Source organism: Caretta caretta, chromosome 7 (genome assembly GCF_965140235.1).
Source record: "Caretta caretta isolate rCarCar2 chromosome 7, rCarCar1.hap1, whole genome shotgun sequence".
NCBI lineage: Eukaryota > Metazoa > Chordata > Testudines > Cheloniidae > Caretta > Caretta caretta.
Genome location: NC_134212.1, coordinates 36,371,407 through 36,388,135, shown reverse-complemented (window position 1 = coordinate 36,388,135; position 16,729 = coordinate 36,371,407). Strand labels below are relative to the sequence as shown.

The 16,729-nt window shown below is 45.2% G+C and overlaps 1 protein-coding gene and 1 long non-coding RNA gene across 10 annotated transcripts in view; one reads left to right on the top strand and one right to left on the bottom strand.

The window, feature by feature from the left end:
* IQSEC1 (IQ motif and Sec7 domain ArfGEF 1) overlaps window positions 1–16,729 on the bottom strand; it is a 718,662-nt gene that overhangs the window by 661,270 nt on the left and 40,663 nt on the right. The window lies entirely within an intron of this gene.
* The window catches only part of LOC142072734 (uncharacterized), a 30,914-nt gene continuing 19,323 nt past the window's right edge, over window positions 5,139–16,729 (top strand). For both annotated transcript variants that reach the window (XR_012669276.1, XR_012669275.1), the window contains exons 1-2: window positions 5,139–5,386; window positions 13,337–13,409. This is a non-coding gene — a long non-coding RNA (uncharacterized LOC142072734). The remainder of the gene's footprint in view (window positions 5,387–13,336; window positions 13,410–16,729) is intronic.

Here is a 16,729-nt window from a genome sequence, read left to right as displayed (position 1 = left end):
CCCAGGTCCCACCATCGCCACGCCAAGGGAAAGGCGCGCCGCTGCCCTCGCCAGGCCAGCCAGAATTCCTGGAAGGACATCACAAAGCCCTCATCCTCCAACAGGCTGTTGTTAAAATGCCAGTAGGCCGGCCCCGGCCTCTCCGCACAGAGGGAGGCTGTCACGGTGGCTAGGTGATGGTCAGAAAATGGGGCCAGCTGAATGCTGGAGGAGTGGGCTCGTGAGAGATGGAAGAGTGATAAATAAATGCACTTCAACCGGGAGTGGCTAGAACGATGGGCTTCCACCCGGACAAAGGTGAACATGGAAGTGTCATCCGGGTGGTGGTCACGCCAGATGTCCACTAGGGAGTGATGTTCGACTATCTCCCGGAGGGTGTCCGGGCTCTGCTCGGTCCCCGAGCAGTCTTGCTCCTCGAGGGTGGTATTAAAATCCCCTCCCAGGACCAGGCACTCGTGAGGATCTAAGATGCCAAGGAAAGCAGACGCCTGCTGATAGAATTGCAGCCGCTCCGGGCCCGATGTCGGGGCATAGACGTTAACGAGGTTAACCACGAGCCCCTCTTTACAGACCCGGAGATGCAGCAGAAGACCCGGCACGGCCTCGGCGACCTCTAGCACCTCGGGCCGTAGGTCGGGGGAAAACAGGGTCGCCACTCCAGCCTGTCAAACCGTGGCATGGGTAAATGTCCCCCCACTCCAGCCGCCAACTGTCTTCGGCAGTTGGATCCGTATGGGTCTCCTGCAGGAAAATCACAGAGTACCCTCCCTCCCGAAGGAAGGAGAGCAGCTGGGACCTGCGGAGAGCCATCCTACAACCCCGGGTGTTCAACGTTGCGATGGTGAGAGGTGTCATGGGGAGGGTCGGGGGGGGTCCTCACCGGCAGGGCCGCTCGCATCCCCCAGCGGGCCGCTCACATCCCCCAGCGGGCCGCTCACATCCCCCAGCGGGCCGCGCAACAGTCCTTGACCCATCCCGTAGGTGAGTAATTGGTCACGGAAGACATGGACCCGCCAGTAGGCCGCGGCATCCTGCTTCCCCATCCCTTTACCTTCCCCCATGAGGGTCCTTGTGGCCCGGAGGATTTGAGAAAAGTCCCCCCATCGATGGAGAGCAAGCTGTACCTTGTTGCAGGAGCCACGGACATCCTCTAAAAACTTCCGCAGCTCTCCTCGCAGCTCCTGGGGGGGGGAGGGGGGTTACGGTTTCCAGTTCTTCCCCGGCGGGGCCCCTGGTGCAGCCCTGTGGTCCACTAAAACGGACAAGCAGGATGTGGACCCCCGACGGGGTGCCTGATGGGTTGGAGCTTCTAGGCCCGCCTCAAGCTCTGGGGCGATAGGGGGCGGTGGAGGGAAAATAGCAGCTCCTAATGGGTCGGGTCAGGAGAACACAAAGGCTGCTCCCTGCGGGTCATCAGTTGGGAAAGGGAAGGAAACAGCCCCGGGGCGGCAATGATATTGCAGGAGGTAAATTGGATAGGGGTAGGGCCAGGGGCAGAGGTGAGGTTCTGGGTTTCGGGAGGCAAGCAGCTGGATGGCGGCGCCTCCCAATCAGGCTCAAGGGATAAGGGGGTGGGGAGGGAGCTCTCAGTGACCCTGGGCACGCACTCTGTGGTGGATTTAGAGGTCACAGCATCAGGAGGTGGATTATCTTCTGTAGGGCTCCCGCCCGGGAAGGAAGTCGATTGCTCCGCACCAACTAGGGGTGCCCCTGGCGACTTGTGCCCCGGCCGCGTGATGCCGGCTGTCACCTGAGCAAGCTCGGTGGTTGTCAGTGGGGTGCCACCAGCAGCTGGGTCGGTGGAGGAGTCCAGGGGCTCCTCGGAGATGGGAGCGGAAGCAACAGTTAAGGGGAGGGAACATGGGGAAAAGAGGGGTGGAGTGAGGTTGCCCAGATCGAGATTTGCTGGCAAAAGGTCGTCCTCCCCCTGGGCGACTGCGGTCAGATCTAAGGCCTCGATCTCCTCGAACATGGAGGAGAGGACACTTTCTGCTGCCCTGGGGTTCTCCCCGCCGGCACCCGCCACGACAGTTGTCTCAGGATTCACAGGGGCTTCGGGTAACATCAGGACAAAGGGGGCTTCCTCGAGGGTCTCGGAGGGGAGGGTCTCCCGTGGAAGGGAGACACTACCCTCCGGTGCTGCCATGTCTTTCCCGGCTGACACTGGTGGATGGGACGCACTCATGGGCAAAGCGGAAGGTTCGGCCTTGGTGCTCCCCTTCCTGGTCTTCCGGGGGGCCTCCGCCTCGGGTAGATGAGGCGGAGCTTGAGCCTTCTGCTTGCCTCGCTTCCCCTGGACTAGGGCCCAGCCTGCCATGGCATCATCTGGGGGCTGGTTAGCAGGGGTTGTGTCAGGGGGTAAAGGTGATGGCTCAGGGACTTGGGGGGGAGGGGGAAACGGTGGGGCAGCATAAGGGAAGGAGGATTTTCCCTGGGGCAGGCTCTCTCCCATGCCTGGTGGTATCTCTGCCACACCCTCCTCCACAGGCCTTGCTAGATTGTCAGCAGAGAGGGCGGGGCTCTCCCGCTCGTCTGGGCGTTGTAGGGGAGGTGCCCCTTGGGCCTGAGAGGGAGTAACGGTGGTCCGAAGAGGAGGGGGGCGGGTTCGGGTACCGGGCGGCCAGGGGCGTCGGCAATGACGGGGCCAATGTCCTGCCGGGTCTCGGGGATCCCAGGTGCCCCTCCTTGCCGGGCTAAGGGGCAGTCCCTCCGGACATGCCGTGGGGAAGTAGCCCAGGGAGTTGTAGCTGTCGCACAGCTGTTCCAGGCGGCACTCCAGACAGCTGTATTCCACAGGGCCTTGGGCTGGAACCCAGAGTAGAGGGCAGGCCCGGGTTCCCTCCAAATCCTCCCAACTCCTGGTCAGACCTAGGAGGAGTTGACCTGGACTGTGGGTTCACAAAAACGGCCAAACTGAAGGCTGCCGTGAAGCTCCAAGGCAAGCAAATCCTCCAATAAGCGCAAGACCCACCAAGGTAGAGGAGGAACTTTGTCACACTATGTAATATACGTAGTAATCTCAAGTGTCAGTCTTAAGACTACTTATAACCATCTCCAACTGCTGGTACTAGAAACTTGCCAGCATTTCTGTCATTTACCATTATTAATCAGTAGTCATTACTGCCAGCTGTTGGCATAAGACAGTCTACTGTTACGCTGACTTACTGAGATGGGTTGGACTGAACAAAAACTTGAAACACACAGGAATTTTTGTTGGAGACATCGACTGTAACTATATACCAGCATAACTTGCATCAAACAATGACTTATTGGAACAGTTTCACATGACAAAAGTATCTTCACTACCATAAAAGTAGCACATAAAAATTATATTTCAAGCTCAGTTGTGACCTATTGAAAGGTAGTCCAGTTTGATTTGGCATGAGATATTATACTAAAACAAAAATCATATCAAGTGGCCAAAAGAATAGCTACATAAATAGAGACTATGAAATGGTAGTTCATTTTTATAAATGTTGATATAAAAACGAAAAGGCTGTATAATGTTAGTAAATAATTGTACAAGTATAGTAAAGCTACACTAGCAGATACATCATGGTGTCTACAGTATAAAACTCAGAGCTTGCTAAATGGATAATTTAAAAGATTCGTAGACATATTAACACTGAGATTATCTAAAGTTTGAGAACTAAACATGGTGATACTTGTCTATTTATGGCTAATGTCCTGTAGTTGATTTCTAAAATTACAACAAAAAAGCTTGAAAAATCTAACAAAACCTGCCAAAAGTGCATGATTAATACCTTGCACAATTAGTTAAATATTTTTTTTTTAAAAAGAAGAGATTAGAGACTAGATGGCTCAAGAGATTGGTAATGGGATAACGAGATTTTCAGCATTAGGCCACCAGTTCAAATCCAACCCAGGTCAGCAGTGATTGAAAGATAGGCCAAATGGTTTTGGTCTTACTGGTGTCAGGCAAGCAAGATTTGGCCTGATATTTCTATCGAATGGCAATTAAGTAGTCTATGTGAAATGAGTCCAGCAGTCCAGGTCCCAATGGGAAGGTTCCACACCACAACAGCGGGCACTAATTAGAATCCTTGTGTATTGCCGGGGCCGGCTCCAGGCACCAGCTTTCCAAGCAGGTGCTCGGGGCGGCAGTCCGTGTCCCGCGGTGGCAATGCGGCGGCCGCTCCACCGCTGTTGTGGCAGTGGCAATTTGGTGGCGGCTGCTTGGGGCGGCAAAATTGCTAGAACCGCCCCTGTGTATTGCCTTTAGCATTTGGGTGGGGAAGAGGGGGTAAGTCTGGAAGTGGAATGGGGTGTCAATTTGCTATTTTGATTTAATGGAGTGGGATCTTGTGGGGAGTGGTTCAATGCTGCATAGCATCTTTACATTTGGAATTTCTACATGCTTACGCAGCGCTAGGCTGCCTGAAGCTATTGGATAGGCACCTTAGAGTTAATAATTTAAAAACACACACACACACACACACACACACACACTAACTAAACCAAAACAGAGCTAGGAATTGGAGCAGCTGCGAGAGGGACTAGAGAGATGAAGGAATTTGCACATGCTGTACCTGTTCTCTGGGCACAAAGAGGATTTCAGTATTCAGGGTTGTCAATCTGGCACTGTCCATGGGCATTAAATTCCTCCTGGTAACAGACAGCTAAACGTATCTGCAGTGATACAACAACATTTGTTTTGTTTTTTAAAAATGACCTGTCTTGTGCAAAGCCACCCAGACTGACAGTTGGGCACTGCCATCTTTTTTGGGTTTTAATTGCATTAACATCAAAAATGGATAAGAAAGGAAGAAAAAAAAGCTCTCAAAGTTCTGCAGGCTCCTTAAGTATACTCGATACCACTTGGTACCAAACTAACTGTAAAATTATTTTATCTATCCATTTAAAAAAATGTCAACTAGAACAGAAGTCATAGTGGTTTTAATGTTTATAATGTAGAAGCACATCAGGAAACCAGTTTAATTTTATTACATAATGATTATGCTATTAGTACAAATCTGTACTTTTAGGCTTGAGTGTGCGCATTCTGTTGAAATGTCATCTTCCCATCCCCCTGCCAGGAATTTATAAACATGAACAGATAAAGTTAACCTGTAACTCAGGGGCATTCTAGTAGACATTGGAGGGCTGCTATGATAAAAGCATACTGCAGACTGCAGCATGTCTTGGTGAGATTCAAAGCAGAAAGGATTAACAGTCAGGTGAAGAGACGGCACAGCTAAGAGAATTTCTGTTGCTCTAAAGCACAAGAGGACCCACCATGGGATTGAGAGAGAGATTTTGAACTCCTAGAGAGATTGCTTCCTTGATGGAAAAGGGGAGTTCTATCTACCATACAGAATAAACTGACAAAGCACAGAGAGACCAGGATAAGAGATCTGTGAAAATGGTAAGAACTGGATGAACTAAGTAACCTCAAGGCATGCTTAAGGATGTTTTACATGGTAGGAGACAGTTTAATTTCCTATTGATAGTTTCAAGAATTCATTTCTATTGCAAAGTTTTCCTTATGCAAGTTGTTCCTTGTTTTTAAGAACCTTCTTCTTGAGATTTTAGCAGTATTTTATACAAATACATCTTTTGTTTCACCCTAGTTTATGCTTAGTTACCATTTGTTGTAAGGGAAGATTTTAAAAAAGGGAATTTTAAAGGGAATAAGCAGCCTAGCTAATTTACCCTCTAAATCACACTGTGTTTAAACAGTACATAAGAGGTATCAGGATGCTTCCACTGTGACCTAAACAGCTTTATATTTACGAATGGAGAGTGGCTGCATAAAGTATTGCAATAAATAATCCTTTTAGGAACTGTCTTGTATTGATGAAGTTTGCTAATAAGGAGAGATCTATGAAAAAATGAGTATACGCATACACAAACAGTGGGAAACAAAAGAAACCAAAAGAGAAAACAGATTGCAGAAACTCCTGTATTCTTATTTATATAGTTCCTGCAAGGTTTTCTAGCTCACCAGCCAAATCTGAGTTACAGGAACATGCTGCCATCAGTGTCTGCTGCTGCCAGTTCAGAGTTCGGCAACATCACAAATTTCCTGTTCAAATTGTTTGCAAATCTAAGGAGCCATGTAAGAAACACTAATGGTAACACTGGAGGTCTGTCTTTTTTCCTTGACATTTAGCAATTCATTCTATAGCGATCAAGACAATCAGTTGTTGCACTGGATAAGTCTTAACAAGACCACACAAAATATTAATTACAGAACAGGGTTCTTGCAAAAAGCCTCTATCATCAGACAAGGCAGCAGTAAGGGAGGAAATTCTCATGCCATCTTGGATTTCATGATCCTGAAATATATTCTGGTATGTAAGCTACTGAGAAGCCCCAGAATGCCTACAGCTTTTAACTCCATTGTATCACCCGCCCTATCACAGGGGGAAAGTGGGTCCCACTAAACCAGTGTGGCTGGAAGGAATGGCAGGGGAGCAAGTCACCAGATCGCACCCTGGAGAGAATACTTTATTGGATTAGGGTGGGTGGATTGGCAACCCTTCCCCCAACCCTTGAGAACATAACATAGGGAAGTAGTAATGATAGCCAGTTAAAATGTGGTTTCAGAGTAACAGCCGTGTTAGTCTGTATTCGCAAAAAGAAAAGGAGTACTTGTAGCACCTTAGAGACTAACCAATTTATTTGAGCATGAGCTTTCGTGAGCTACAGCTCACTTCATCAGATGTATACCGTGGAAACTGCAGCAGACTTTATATATACAGAGAGAATATGAAACAATACCTCCTCCCACCCCACTGTCCTGCTGGTAATAGCTTATCTAAAGTGATCATCAGGTGGGCCATTTCCAGCACAAATCCAGGTTTTCTCACCCTCCACCCCCCCACACAAATTCAGTCTCCTGCTGGTGCTAGCCCATCCAAAGTGACAACTCTTTACATAATCAAGTCGGGCTATTTCCTGCATAAATCCAGGTTTTCTCACATCTCCCCCACCCCCATACACACACAAACTCACTCTCCTGCTGGTAATAGCTCATCTAAACTGACCACTCTCCAAGTTTAAATCCAAGTTAAACCAGAACATCGGGGGGGGGGGGGGGGGTAGGAAAAAACAAGAGGAAACAGGCTACCTTGCATAATGACTTAGCCACTCCCAGTCTCTATTTAAGCCTAAATTAATAGTATCCAATTTGCAAATGAATTCCAATTCAGCAGTTTCTCGCTGGAGTCTGGATTTGAAGTTTTTTTGTTTTAAAATAGCGACCTTCATGTCTGTGATTGCGTGACCAGAGAGATTGAAGTGTTCTCCGACTGGTTTATGAATGTTATAATTCTTGACATCTGATTTGTGTCCATTTATTCTTTTACGTAGAGACTGTCCAGTTTGACCAATGTACATGGCAGAGGGGCATTGCTGGCACATGATGGCATATATCACATTGGTGGATGTGCAGGTGAACGAGCCTCTGATAGTGTGGCTGATGTTATTAGGCCCTGTGATGGTGTCCCCTGAATAGATATGTGGGCACAATTGGCAACGGGCTTTGTTGCAAGGATAAGTTCCTGGGTTAGTGGTTCTGTCGTGTGGTATGTGGTTGTTGGTGAGTATTTGCTTCAGGTTGCGGGGCTGTCTGTAGGCAAGGACTGGCCTGTCTCCCAAGACTTGTGAGAGTGTTGGGTCATCCTTTAGGATAGGTTGTAGATCCTTAATAATGCGTTGGAGGGGTTTTAGTTGGGGGCTGAAGGTGACCGCTAGTGGCGTTCTGTTATTTTCTTTGTTAGGCCTGTCCTGTAGTAGGTAACTTCTGGGAACTCTTCTGGCTCTATCAATCTGTTTCTTTACTTCTGCAGGTGGGTATTGTAGTTGTAAGAAAGCTTGACAGAGATCTTGTAGGTGTTTGTCTCTGTCTGAGGGGTTGGAGCAAATGCGGTTATATCGCAGAGCTTGGCTGTAGACGATGGATCGTGTGGTGTGGTCAGGGTGAAAGCTGGAGGCATGCAGGTAGGAATAGTGGTCAGTAGGTTTCCGGTATAGGGTGGTGTTTATGTGGCCATTGTTTATTAGCACTGTAGTGTCCAGGAAGTGGATCTCTTGTGTGGACTGGACCAGGCTGAGGTTGGTGGTGGGATGGAAATTGTTGAAATCATGGTGGAATTCCTCAAGGGCTTCTTTTCCATGGGTCCAGATGATGAAGATGTCATCAATATAGCGCAAGTAGAGTAGGGGCTTTAGGAGACGAGAGCTGAGGAAGCGTTGTTCTAAATCAGCCATAAAAATGTTGGCATACTGTGGGGCCATGCGGGTACCCATAGCAGTGCCGCTGATCTGAAGGTATACACTGTCCCCAAATGTAAAATAGTTATGGGTAAGGACAAAGTCACAAAGTTCAGCCACCAGGTTAGCCGTGACATTATCGGGGATAGTGTTCTTGACGGCTTGTAGTCCATCTTTGTGTGGAATGTTGGTGTAGAGGGCTTCTACATCCATAGTAGCCAGGATGGTGTTATCAGGAAGATCACCAATGGATTGAAGTTTCCTCAGGAAGTCAGTGGTGTCTTGAAGGTAGCTGGGAGTGCTGGTAGCGTAGGGCCTGAGGGGGGAGTCTACGTAGCCAGACAATCCTGCTGTCAGGGTGCCAATGCCTGAGATGATGGGGCACCCAGGATTTCCAGGTTTATGGATCTTGGGTAGTAGATAGAATATCCCAGGTCGGGGTTCCAGGGGTGTGTCTGTGCGGATTTGATCTTGTGCTTTTTCAGGAAGTTTCTTGAGCAAATGCTGTAGTTGCTTTTGGTAACTCTCAGTGGGATCATAGGGTAATGGCTTGTAGAAACTCGTGTTGGAGAGCTGCCGAGCAGCCTCTTGTTCATATTCCGACCTATTCATGATGACAACAGCACCTCCTTTGTCAGCCTTTTTGATTATGATGTCAGAGTTGTTTCTGAGGCTGTGGATGGCATTGCGTTCCGCATGGCTGAGGTTATGGGGCAAGTGATGCTGCTTTTCCACAATTTCAGCCCGTGCACATCGGCGGAAGCACTCTATGTAGAAGTCCAGTCTGCTGTTTCAACCTTCAGGAGGAGTCCATCTAGAATCCCTCTTTCTGTAGTGTTGGTAGGGAGACCTCTGTGGATTAGTATGTTGTTCAGAGGTATTTTGGAAATATTCCTTGAGTCGGAGACGTCGAAAATAGGATTCTAGGTCACCACAGAACTGTATCATGTTCGTGGGGGTGGAGGGGCAGAAGGAGAGGCCCCGAGATAGAACAGCTGCTTCTGCTGGGCTGAGAGTATAGTTGGATAGGTTAACAATATTGCTAGGTGGGTTGAGGGAACCATTGCTGTGGCCCCTTGTAGCATGTAGTAGTTTAGAAAGTTTAGTGTCCTTTTTCTTTTGTAGAGAAGCAAAGTGTGCGTTGTAAATGGCTTGTCTAGTTTTAGTAAAATCCAGCCACGAGGAAGTTTGTGTGGAAGGTTGGTTTTTTATGAGAGTATCCATTTTTGAGAGCTCATTCTTAATCTTTCCCTGTTTGCTGTAGAGGATCTTGATCAGGTGATTCCGCAGTTTCTTTGAGAGCGTGTGGCACAAGCTGTCAGCATAGTCTGTGTGGTATGTAGATTGTAATGGATTTTTTACCTTCAGTCCTTTTGGTACGATGTCCATCTGTTTGCATTTGGAAAGGAAGATGATGTCTGTCTGTATCTGTACAAGTTTTTTCATGCAGTTGATAGATTTCCACTCCATACGGCTAAATGCAGTGCCTTGCATAATGACAGGTTTCAGAGTAACAGCCGTGTTAGTCTGTATTCGCAAAAACAAAAGGAGTACTTGTAGCACCTTAGAGACTAACCTTAGAGACTAACCCTCTGCCATGTACATTGGTCAAACTGGACAGTCTCTATGTAAAAGAATAAATGGACACAAATCAGATGTCAAGAATTATAACATTCATAAACCAGTCGGAGAACACTTCAATCTCTCTGGTCATGCAATCACAGACATGAAGGTCGCTATTTTAAAACAAAAAAACTTCAAATCCAGACTCCAGCGAGAAACTGCTGAATTGGAATTCATTTGCAAATTGGATACTATTAATTTAGGCTTAAATAGAGACTGGGAGTGGCTAAGTCATTATGCAAGGTAGCCTGTTTCCTCTTGTTTTTTCCTACCCCCCCCCGATGTTCTGGTTTAACTTGGATTTAAACTTGGAGAGTGGTCAGTTTAGATGAGCTATTACCAGCAGGAGAGTGAGTTTGTGTGTGTATGGGGGTGGGGGAGATGTGAGAAAACCTGGATTTATGCAGGAAATAGCCCGACTTGATTATGTAAAGAGTTGTCACTTTGGATGGGCTAGCACCAGCAGGAGACTGAATTTGTGTGGGGGGGTGGAGGGTGAGAAAACCTGGATTTGTGCTGGAAATGGCCCACCTGATGATCACTTTAGATAAGCTATTACCAGCAGGACAGTGGGGTGGGAGGAGGTATTGTTTCATATTCTCTCTGTATATATAAAGTCTGCTGCAGTTTCCACGGTATACATCTGATGAAGTGAGCTGTAGCTCACGAAAGCTCATGCTCAAATAAATTGGTTAGTCTCTAAGGTGCTACAAGTACTCCTTTTCTTTTTAAAAAGAAAAGGAGTACTTGTGGCACCTTAGAGACTAACCAATTTATTTGACCATAAGCTTTTGTGAGCTACAGCTCACTTCATCGGATGCATTCAGTGGAAAATACAGTGGGGAGATTTATATACACAGAGAACATAAAACAATGGGTGTTACCTGATCACTCTCCTTACAGTGTGTATGGTAAGGTGAACTAACACCAGCAGGAGAGTGGGGGGGGGGGGACGAGGGGGGGACCTTTTGTAGTGATAATCAAGGTGGGAAGAATGTCTGAGGAACAGTGTGGGGGGAGGGGAGGGGAATAAATGTGGGGAAATAGTTTCACTTAGTATAATGACAACCACTCCCAGTCTCTATTCAAGCCTAAGTTAATTGTATCCAGTTTGCAAATTAATTCCAATTCAGCAATCTCTCCTTGGAGTCTGGTTGTGAAGTTTTTTTGTTGAAGAATTGTCACTTTTAGGTCTCTAATCGAGTGACCAGAGAGATTGAAGTGTTCTCAGACCAGTTTTTGAATGTTATAATTCTTGACGTCTGATTTGTGTCCATTTATTCTTTTACGGAGACTTTCCAGTTTGATCAATGTACATGGCAGAGGGGCATTGCTGGCACATAATGGCATATATCACAGTGGTGGATGTGCAAGTGAACGAGCCTCTGATAGTGTGGCTGATGTGATTAGGCCCTATGATGGTGTCCCCTGAATAGATATGTGGACACAGTTGGCAACGGGCTTTGTTGCAAGGATAGGTTCCTGGGTTAGTGGTTCTGTTGCGTGGTGTGTGGTTGCTGGTGAGTATTTGCTTCAGGTTGGGGAGCTGTCTGTGAGCAAGGACTGGCCTGTCTCCCAAGATCTGTGAGAGTGATGGGTCGTTCTTCAGGATAGGTGATGATGATGTGTTGGAGAGGTTTTAGTTGGGGGCTGAAGGTGACAGCTAGTGGCGTTCTGTTATTTTCTTTGTTGGGCCTGTCCTATGGTAGGTGACTTCTGGGTACGCTTCTGGCTCTGTCAATCTGTTTCTTCACTTCAGCAGGTGGGTACTGTAGTTGTAAGAATGCTTGATAGAGATCTTGAAGGTGTTTGTCTCTGTCTGAGGGGTTGGAGCAAATGTGGTTGTATCGTAGAGCTTGGCTGTAGACAATGGATCGTGTGGTGTGATCTGGGTGAAAGCTGGAGGCATGTAGGTAGGAATAGCGGTCAGTAGGTTTCCGGTATAGGGTGGTATTTATGTGACCATCGCTTATTAGCACCATAGTGTCCAGGAAGTGGATCTCTTGTGTGGACTGGTCCAGGCTGAGGTTTATGGGGGGATGGAAATTGTTGAAATCATGGTAGAATTCCTCAAGGGCTTCTTTGCCATGAGTCCAGATGATGAAGATGTCATCAATGTAGAGTAAGTAGAGTAGGGGCATTAGGGGACGAGAGCTGAGGAAGCGTTGTTCTAAGTCAGCCATAAAAAACGTTGGCATACTGTGGGGCCATGCGGGTACCCATAGCAGTGCCGCTGATTTGAAGGTATACATTGTCCCCAAATGTGAAATAGTTATGGATGAGGACAAAGTCACAAAGTTCAGCCACCAGGTTTGCCGTGACATTATCGGGGATACTGTTCCTGATGGCTTGTAGTCATCTCCCCACTGTATTTTCCACTGAATGCATCGATGAAGTGAGCTGTAGCTCACGAAAGCTTATGCTCAAATATATTTGTTAGTCTCTAAGGTGCCACAAGTACTCCTTTTCTTTTAGTTAAAATGTGGGCCCTTAACCAAAATAGCAGTTTTAACAAACAAAAAAATGTGTCTGGTTAAAGTGAAGGACAAAGTATTGGAACGGTGCTTATTTTAACAGAAACAGTTCATCTAGCCCTAGTTACATGGCATCTATAACTGAAGGAAGACAGACTTTTTTTTTTTTTTTTTTTTTTAAAAACACTACAAGGACTAGCGTAAGGTGGTAGTACTGGTGTTGCCGGTCTAATTTCAGCCCAGAAATTTGTTCTCCAGGTATGGAGAAGACTGAAGAACAGCTCAGCTCAACTCCAAAAAGGTGATAAGCAAGCTCCTCTGACCTGCACTTTTTCCCCCAGTACTAAAGCATTTTAATTAACTTGTTATTCGTTTGGAAAGTACTCCTAACATTCTCTTATTTATGCAAAACCAGTCTTTAAATTCATGGCTTGTATGAAAATGCTTTTCTACTGCATTCATAAAGTATTCATTTCCATCCTTTTTAGTTATACAGTATGCAGGACTTGAGATTTACTTAGTGGAAAATAAATAGGGTAATTTTTTAGAAACCTTGCAACTCCAATTGGCTGGCATTCCATTTTGCTATTTTTTATTAGGCAATACTAATCACTACTAAACATAATGAAGATATTCTTCAACTCCTCAATTGTTGTTTATGTACAACTTTATACTAGGCTCAAGCAAAGCTCCCTTTCAAATTAATGGAAGTTTTATCTAAGTGAGAACCAAATGGAGTAGCAACAGCTGCCACAATACAAATGAAGTCAGGTACTCAGATAATGGCAGGCTCCCCTCATTATGCTGCATTTCATGAATAATATTAGGTACCTTTATACTATTAAAATTTATCAGTGTTAAAGTATAGGGTGTTTTTATTTAAATCACGGCAGATTGACTATGTCATTTTGTAAGCACTTTGTATCATCCAGTTCAATATATGGAAAGACCTATTACGAATGGTTAATAGAATATATGGCAATTATATTCCTCTTTTACAGGTAATTGTCAGGCTGACGCTGACCCCATCTAAGAGACTAACAACAGCCCAGTGACTTCATGTAGGACATCAAGGTAGATTTGGTTTTGGTTCCCCCCTCACCTCAGAGAGCTTACAGGCCACTAGATTTTTTACACTAGCTTTTCACCCCTCTCAAAGGGACCAGTCCTGTAAGGTAATAGACAGCCTCAGCTTTTCCTAAAGTGAATGGGAGCTTAGAATGCTCAGCAACTCAGAGAAGGAAATGCCCGAGTCATGTGTGTAACTTGTAAACTAGCAATGTTGGGCTATTGTCAGTTCATCCAGCCTTCAGATTTTCTTAGCTAAAATGTGTGTGTAAATATTGAATGCTATAGTGTAGCAGGCAGTTTCAGAGTTTTTTCAGGTTCAAAATCATGGTTGATATATTCAAAGAATGAAATATGGTGGAGGGGGGGTGAGGTAATATCTTTTATTGGACTGACTTCTGTTGGTGAAAGAGACAAATTTCTTCAGGTCTGGGAAAGATATTCAGGCTACGTCTACACTTGAAATTGAACGACAAAACCTTTTTCTTTCAGAGGTGTTAAACCCTACCCCCTGAAAGACAAAAGTTTTGCCATGACAAGCATCAGTGTGAATAGAGCATTATCGTCAGGAGCACTCTCCTGCCAAAAATGCAAACGCCACTCATTGGGGGTGGAAGTTTTTTGTTGGCAGGAGAGCCGTGTCGCTAAAAGCCGTGTAGTGCAGACATAGCCTCAGAGTGTCACTGCTAAATTCAAGGTGGAACAGATTGTTTAGCATAAGCAGTTAACACATATTCAAAGCAACCATTCAAAGTGAAGTGGTCCATTAACGCCTCTGCAGTCATAAGAGGAAAAAGATGGGTTAGTGGGTTAGAGATTGTTGTAATAAGTCATAAATCCAGTGTCTTTATTAAGACCATGATTATTAGTGTCTAGCAAAGTTATGAACTGAAGCTTCCAGATTCATCTTTCCCATGTTTCCTTTGAGGATGAGGACAGAGGTCAAATATGGAGTGACTGTTTTGTGAAAAAAAATGTTCTGTGGTATTTTTGTCTATCATTTTTCTGTGTGTGTTTATTTGAGTGGATAGTCTTGTTTCATACACATAGTTATTGGGGCATTTAGTGCAGTGGATAAGGTACACCACCTGTTGCAATAGGCATATGTAGGACCCCGGGACCTTGAAAGGGGTGTTTGGGGGGTATTGATCAGCAGAGCAGTGGAGATGGGTCTGCAGGTTTTGCATCTGTTATGGTACGGTGCGGTGCTGCTTTGAGGTTGTGGGTTCTGGATCTGTGGGGAGCTTACTTCTGATTATGAGCTTGGAGGGTTTTTTCAGACACAGATTTACTGGGCACACTATTAGGAATCCAACATTATGCACCTACTTTAAATATATATCTTGGTGAATTTCCTGGATCCACTGAAGTCAGTGGCAAAGTTTCCATTGACTTCAACAGAACTAGGATTTCACCCCTGGCCTTTATGCAGAAGTCCACAGATTAGTGCATATTTGGGAACATTGCTTCTTCTAGAGCCTACACAGATTTCTGACACAACAACATTTTTACATACAACATGAAACAAGGGACACTGTGAGCACCCACAACTCTGCTATTAGTCATGGAAGAGTCAGGTACACAGGGGCCATTTGAAGTCCATTTATTTACAAACTGGCAATAAGCTACCAATGAAAATTTTAGCAGGTGACCTTATTGGTCAATGACTCAGTGACCTTAGCAACACAGCCCAAACAAAGTTATGTCCAGTGGGGCTGGCAACATATTTCTAGTTTGGGTTTTGGGTGTGTTTTTTTTTTAAATCCCTAATTGCAAAAAGTGGAGACTGAAATAAATCAGATTTTTTTTTCACATTTCTGAAGTCGTCAAGTGTTGAATTATAACAGAGTGCTCTAGGGGTAAGGTCAGGTGACTGATCATCAGGGCTTCTGGATTTTGTTTCCACCTGTCACTTCCTTGCTATTTTATCTCGGGCAACTTATTTAGCAGCCTCAGGTCTGCTTTACACTACAGAATTAGATCAATGCAAGGCAGCTTTCATCAACCTAACTATATCAGTGTCTACACTAAAATTTCTCTCCTGCTAATGTAACTGCCCTACTACACCAACTTAATAACTTCACCTCTGTGAGCGGCGTAGAGTTAAGGTTGATATAGTTTGGTCGACGCAGTGTCAGTGTGGACATTGCATTGCTTACATCAATTGTTACTAGCTTTAAGGAGCCATCCCACAATGCCCCAAACTGACAGCACAATCGATACAAGTGCTCCTGGTAAGGACGCGCACTGCCAACACAAGGAGCAAAGCGCAGACATGCACAAGTGATGCAATTACTGTGGTGGCTCTATGCAGATAGAAGTTAGGTCAACTTAATTCTGTAGTGTAGACATGGCCTCAGTGTCCACATCTACAAGACTGAGAGACTACTTAGCTGTCTCACAGATGCGTTGTGAAGGTCAACTATTTGTGAAATGCTATGAGCCTCAAAATGAATAATGCTGCAAAAGCGCAAAGGATTTTAAATTAACTAAGTTTCAGCTCCATTAGTTTTCTGGTGAAGTGGGGGGAGGGTTTGGTGCTACACTGAGCACAATGTAGTAGAGCCAAATGCTTCCCTACTCACATGAGTCATCCCATTGATTTGAATGCACAGTAGAACTTGGGTAGTAATTCACACTTAACATAAGAATTATATGGGACAAAAGAGAAGTGTCAACATCCCCTAGGTTCTTATCATAATGTCTTGTGGCAACCTCCATTTGTTCATCTTTAGTCAGTAATCAAAACTCCCGCACTAAATTTAAAGAAGGGTACAAGAATTTTAAAAGTGGGCAAATGCTAGAATTGATCCGACAGCTCTGACACACAGGAGTAGCCCTGACTTACTTTAAATCAATGGGCCGCTCACATGAGAAATAAAGACTCCAAGGTCAGACCCCTACATTCTACTTAAGTGTTCCTCTACAGTGTTTTATGTATTCAAAGGTGGGGGGTGGGTATGTCACACCAGTTCAGAGGGCTCAAATAATGTTTATAGGTCAGTTACATTTGGACAAATTTCATTCTTGAGTTGATGGAAAAACTGAGCAAGAAACACCATTAAAAGAGAAATCAGAATTTATTAAATTGCAATGTAGACACTGGATTAGTCAAAAAAGAAACCACAAAGAGATCCTATGAATAATAAAATCTCTAAAAAACTTAAGTGATGCACTAGGCTTTTTTATTTTACCTGCCTTTGATTAACATCTCTACTGTTCTCTAGTGTGTCACATTTCTATTTGAAAGCTTAAAAAGAGAAAGTTATTTTAGAAAATAAGTCAAAATATTACTGTTATTTCAAATCCGTTCTTTTCTTCTTTTT